Source organism: Amblyomma mixtum, chromosome 5 (assembly GCF_055824585.1).
Source record: "Amblyomma mixtum isolate Tamu chromosome 5, ASM5582458v1, whole genome shotgun sequence".
NCBI lineage: Eukaryota > Metazoa > Arthropoda > Arachnida > Ixodida > Ixodidae > Amblyomma > Amblyomma mixtum.
The window spans coordinates 171,035,336-171,041,070 of NC_143016.1; the positions used below are offsets into that span (position 1 = coordinate 171,035,336).

General features: G+C 49.9%; 1 pseudogene; it reads left to right on the top strand.

Moving 5' to 3' along the window:
* The first annotated feature begins 491 nt into the window (after positions 1 to 491).
* On the top strand, positions 492 to 1,816 carry LOC149344680 (uncharacterized; annotated as a pseudogene).
* Positions 1,817 to 5,735: the final 3,919 nt, after the last annotated feature.

The following is a 5,735-nucleotide window of genomic DNA, read 5'->3' on the forward strand; positions in this document are numbered from 1 at the left end:
CCTATGGCCGCACGAGATGGTGGGCTTTAGACCTAAGCTCAGCACGCAGGATGTAATGCTCAGACTCAAACATGACATTGTAGACAAGAAAGGATTAGATGCCAAGGTGATCCTAGGTCTTGACCTCACGAAGGCCTTCGACAACGTCCGACACGAGGCGGTGCTCAGAGGTCTGGAGGAGGTAAACGTGGGCAAGAGAACATACGACTACATCAAGGACTTTCTCCAAGGGAGGAAGGCGGTGATTAAATTCCACGACGCAGAGTCCCCCGGCATAAGGCTGGGCAGCAAAGGTACCCCGCAAGGCGCCGTACTGTCCCCCTTCTTACTCAACATAGCGATGAGAGGTCTCCCGGCCATGCTGAACAAGATCCCTGATCTAAAATTCAGCATGTACGCGGACGACATAAACATGTGGATGAATAACGGAAGCGACGCGGAAATTGAGTGGAGTCTGCAAAGGGCAGCAGACGTAGTAGTGAAGTACGCGGCCGAAAGAGGCCTGGCGTGCTCACCGCAGAAGTCGGAGCTCTTCGTGTACAATAGCAACAGCAGGAACAAGAGAGACGTAGAAATTAAAGTGGTGGTGGGAGGCCTGGAGGTGCCCAGGGTCGAGGAAATGAGGATCCTAGGCATGTTTATCAACAAGAAAGGCAACAACACCAATACCATAAAGAAATTAGCCACATATGCAGACCAAGTGGTAGGCATATTCAGGAGGGTAGCGGTAAAAGGGCGAGGACTAAAAGAAAGGAATCTCCTGAGAATGTCGCAGGCGTACGCAATAAGTCGGATCTGCTACGCGACGCCGTACCTAAACATGAACAAGGCAGAAATAGAGAAAGTGGATAGAATATTGAGGAAATGCGCCAAGCGATCTCTGGGACTTCCGATATCTACGTCGACGGAGCGGCTTGAAAAAATGGGGGTACACAACAGATGGGTTGAGCTGGCAGAGGGGGTGAGGATATCCCAATTAGAACGGCTCGGCCAGTCTGAAACGGGCAGGACAATACTCGAATGGGTAGGAATCCGGCCAGAAAGTAGCACGCACAAGATGGTAAACATCCCGGCAGGAATCAGGGCCAAGATATCCGTCCCGCCTATGCCGCGGAACTTGCACCCCGTGTATAATAAGGAAAGGCGAGAACATAGGGCTAAGGCCTACGAGAGGAAGATGAAGGAGCGACCGGCAGACCAGGTGGCGTACGTAGACGCGGCGTGCGGACAGCACGGGGCGGCTGTATCCACTGTGGTCGACGGGGCAGGAGTACCAACGGTAGCGGCTTCGAGCCGCACGAGAGATGCCAATGCGGCGGAAGAGTTGGCGATAGCGCTCGCTTGCGTCGGTACCAAGGCCACGACGATTTTAAGTGACAGCAAAACTGCAGTAAGAAACTTCGCGAAAGGAAGAATCTCGGAAGAGGCCAAACACGTCCTCGAGGCGAGGCCGATAGAACGTAACATAGAGATAATATGGATCCCAGCGCATGAGTCTATTGCAGGAAATGAGGCTGCACACGAGCTTGCCCGAGCTCTCAATCACCGGGCGGCCGCAGAGCATTCCTCCCGCATAGACATGAAAGATAGCCTAATTTAATACCACGAGATCACGGAACATTATAAGCTGAGCAGGAGGGTCTATCCGCCGCCCGACCGTTCCCTCGCAAAAGAGGAGGCAATTGCGTGGAGAAGATTGCAAGGGGGGAATCATATAAGCCCCTTCTGGGTATACATAACAATCTCCAAAGATTGTTATGTATTTGTTACAATCATTGTTATGATTGTAATCATTGACAATCATTGTTATGATTGACAATCATTGTTATGATCGTGACAATCATTGTTATGATTGTCACGGCCTCAGCCTGGCGGCTGAGGCCGTGAAGAGACAATGTGTCTTCACCAGACCTTAGTTTGCGAGGCTCCTAAGTAGGGCTCCCTTAGTCCTGCGTGCCGGGGGGTCCAAAAAGGAGTCTCATTTCGGTGGAAATAAACGTTTTTATGATGATGATGATCAGCGTCCCAGCGTAGTCTACACGGGCGCAGCAAAGTACCGACACCAACGCAAAACGATCGCCGTTGTAACAGACGAAAGAGGGAAAGAAATAACCAGCGCAAGCATAAACAACCGCAACATAGAAGCAGCTGAAGAAGCCGCCATTGCTCTGGCAATATCGCACGGCAACGCAACAGGATGCAACCTCACTATAGAGATGGACTACAAACAAGCATGCAGAAACTACACAAGAGGCAGGATCGACAGCATCGCCTATCATATTCTACACACGACGAGAAGACACAAAAACACTAAATATAGTATAGTGAGGGTTCCCCGACGTGACTGCGTGAGTGGGAACGTGGCAGCAGACGAGTTAGCTCGAGGGTACGTCAACCGAGCAGACTCAACCCTTTGCACCACAGGCACCTTTGACCCAGTTACCCCCACGTACTCAGATATACTCGATCATTGCAGGGGTCAGCGGAAATGCTACCCAGTCCCACACAAAAGGCGTACCAAAGAGGAGGCGATACACTGGCGCAGACTACAAACCGGTACCTACCCGCACCTGCACAAACTACACAAGATTTTCCCTGCACAATATGCCGACGAATGTCCGTGGTGTCAGGGTAAACCTACACTAGAAAATGTCACATGGACCTGCCCTAAGGCACACTTAGAGCCAAGAATAAACAACGCGAGTGTGATGCAGTGGGATCGCTTGCTGGCCAGCGAGGACAAGGAAGCGCAACGATTTCTCGTACGCCGAGCCACGGTGGGAACACCGAGCCACGCCGAGCAACGGTGGTGTGTTGTTGGTGCGGCATCCTGGACCAAGGATCGACCACGGCGCCCAGTGACCCGTAAGGGTGAAGAACACCTTAAATTTATCAAGAATAAAGTTTTTTCCATCCATCCATCATCAGCGTGGTGTACTCGTGCGCCCCGACGCTGATGAGCATTTCATGGAACGCAAGTGAACTTTCGATGCAACGCCCGCCTTTGATGCTGTCTAGTTGGTGATGTTCGCGGAGGCGTTTCTCTACTCCCTTCGGCTGTCTATATAAGGCTGTGCAGGACGCATTCACTGTGCAGTTGTACTGGTTCGCGCGGAGTCATGCGAGGTTTTCATGCGCTGCTTGTATTTGGTTGTTACGCTTAGTTTTGCAGTCATTACCACTCATTGCTAAGTATTTTCACTCGTTTCCAATCAGTTGAGGTCAATGTATGTCGTCGTATGACATATTGGTTGTTTGGTAATCATTAGCAGTCATGATGAATCATTCCTAGTCATTACCACACATTGCTAAGGATTTTTACTCGCTTCCAATCAGTTACAGTCGTTGCAAGTAGTCGTTTGACATATTGGTCGTTTGGCAGTCATTAGCAGCCATGATGAGTTAAGCCTGGTCATGGTAGTCATTATCACTCATCACTAAGCATTTTTATTACTTGTCTCTAGTCAGTCATCATTTCAACAGCTAGAGTGTGGCAGTTTTCGTGGACTAACGGACGGACAACGATGCACCTTAAATCAATCGTGTGATACCCCTGTCACAAGGCCTACTCGGAACTCCGTTTAACTTCCTTGGCCTAAAGGAGTGCGAGGGAGATTCACCTCGAAGAAGTTGTCTCCCTGTCACACGGCCTGTAACGAGCTTCTCAGATGATCCGCCAGGGGCACATGAGGCGCTGTTTATTTGGTGCAAACACATAAAAGAATAACGTCAAAAACAACTGAAATGTTAATAATCCTTTATTTTTCTTCTCAAAGTGCTGGAGAGGTGGCTGACGCTTCTCTGGCGGAGGCAGCGCCAGTTGTGCGGATGCATGGCCCTTCGTAGAGGCAGTACACGTGTGAGGTGCGGGCATGTGGGCGACCACAGATAAAAACAAACAAATATGGCGCAGTCAAGGCAAGTTGTCAAGCAAGCGCCCGGCTTGAGAGTACAGTGCTGCCACTAAAAGTAAACATAACTAACCGAGCTGTAATGCTCGTTTTATGATATAATAACTAAAACAGTCGCTATCATAAATATATTTATTGACGACAAAAGTTGTTTACTTACTCGGAATTACAGAGCACTGGAAGCGAGAGTACTCTCTTCACCCTTCGAGGGAGATGACCGATCTCCTTTCGCAAGGAACTTCTTTAACCTTCCTTCCCTTAAGGACTGCCGTGTGACACGGCACGCATCTCCCTCGAGATAAAGACTACCTTGGCTGAAGGGAGTTGAAAGGTGAAACGTGCCGGTGTGACAGGGGTGTGGCTGAAATATTCTGGCTGTTCAGCACGAGGCAGCTGAACAGCTAAGCTGAGGGAGTGCGGACAGAGCAAAGAGCTTTCACTCACGCGTGGCGCAGATTTCACCGTTGACAGCCATTACTTTCGTGATCATGTGAAAAATATAAAGAAAACACGAGGAGCAGAAGCTCCCGCTACTTAACATGCTGCACAGAGCCAAGAACTGTGCCCGACACTATATTTGCGAGCGCATAGCAAGAGCCATGGCAAGAGCAAAGGTAGCTTCACCGCAAAGCTAGCGCGAGATCGGCGAACCCGCAGCGCTGTAGCAGACGACGGGGCCGAGGCCCCGCCTACAGCTGTCTCTGCGCCTGCGCGCGAGATCCACATGCGCCCGAAAGGGGCGCTCCGCGGAGCATACTGGCCGCACTGAGCGGTGTTCAAGATGGAAGTGGACGATCGTGTACAAGCACAGCGGTGAATGTACAACCGCGGATTTTAGGAAATATACCCATCATGTTATACCCAGGGCGCAAACGTGCTCCCATGCGTACTGCCATCCTTGACGCATTTTTCGCGTCTTCAAATAAAGCGGTTTTTAGCCAGGTTCATCAATTTCTTTTTCAAAACACTCAAATGTGCCAGGAGCTTTATAAGAAAACTACGGCGCTAGCGGCCTATGTACTATCGGGGAGAAAAGTCGTGTACTGCACGCGGCGGAAGCCGAAGCAACGAAAAACTGCTTTGCAACGCCATCTACAGGCGGCATCTGGGATCGAGACAGCCAATACGCGACCTTTCTTATGAGCAGGCATGTCGCTTGGCTCGTTTTAATGTTTCATGCTTTAGTTCGCCGAAATGCCGCAGATTCCGTTGCTCCGGCTCCCGCCGCGTGGACTATATATACCACTTTTGTAGCCGATGGTACGTAACGCCTGATGCGAAATAAATGCTGCAAAGTCCTCTGACTTCACATGCAGCAAACTTAGTTTCATACTCTCTGCTAAAAACTTTCGTATTGTTCTTCCAATCTTTCTTTCAGCAGCTCCTCCCATCTAACCTACTTTATTTGGAGCTCAGCAAACGGTACTTATGCCACACCTGGCCGATACTCTCTCAAACCGGTGTGAGAGGGCCGGAACACAGGCCACGACCAGACCCATTCTCGCGTACGATCTTTTGCGCTTTTCTGAGTCGGGCTTTGAACTCTTCATTGTCCATATTATTTACTTTATCCGCACTTGAGACTTAAAAGGAGTCAGGGAAACCGGCTGCGCAGCATCCAGGGACCTGTACTACTCGCCTGACCATTTATTAATGGTTTCGCACAGCCATACACAAGCATACTATAACAGTGCCATTTTTACTAGTTCAGTATGAAGACTTAAATCGAGCTAAGGCCTCTCATTCCTCATGAAGTGCTCAAACTCCCGTGCTTCCGCTCGAGTTTACGTCTCAGATCTATATATTGCAAAGTGTTTTGGTGAG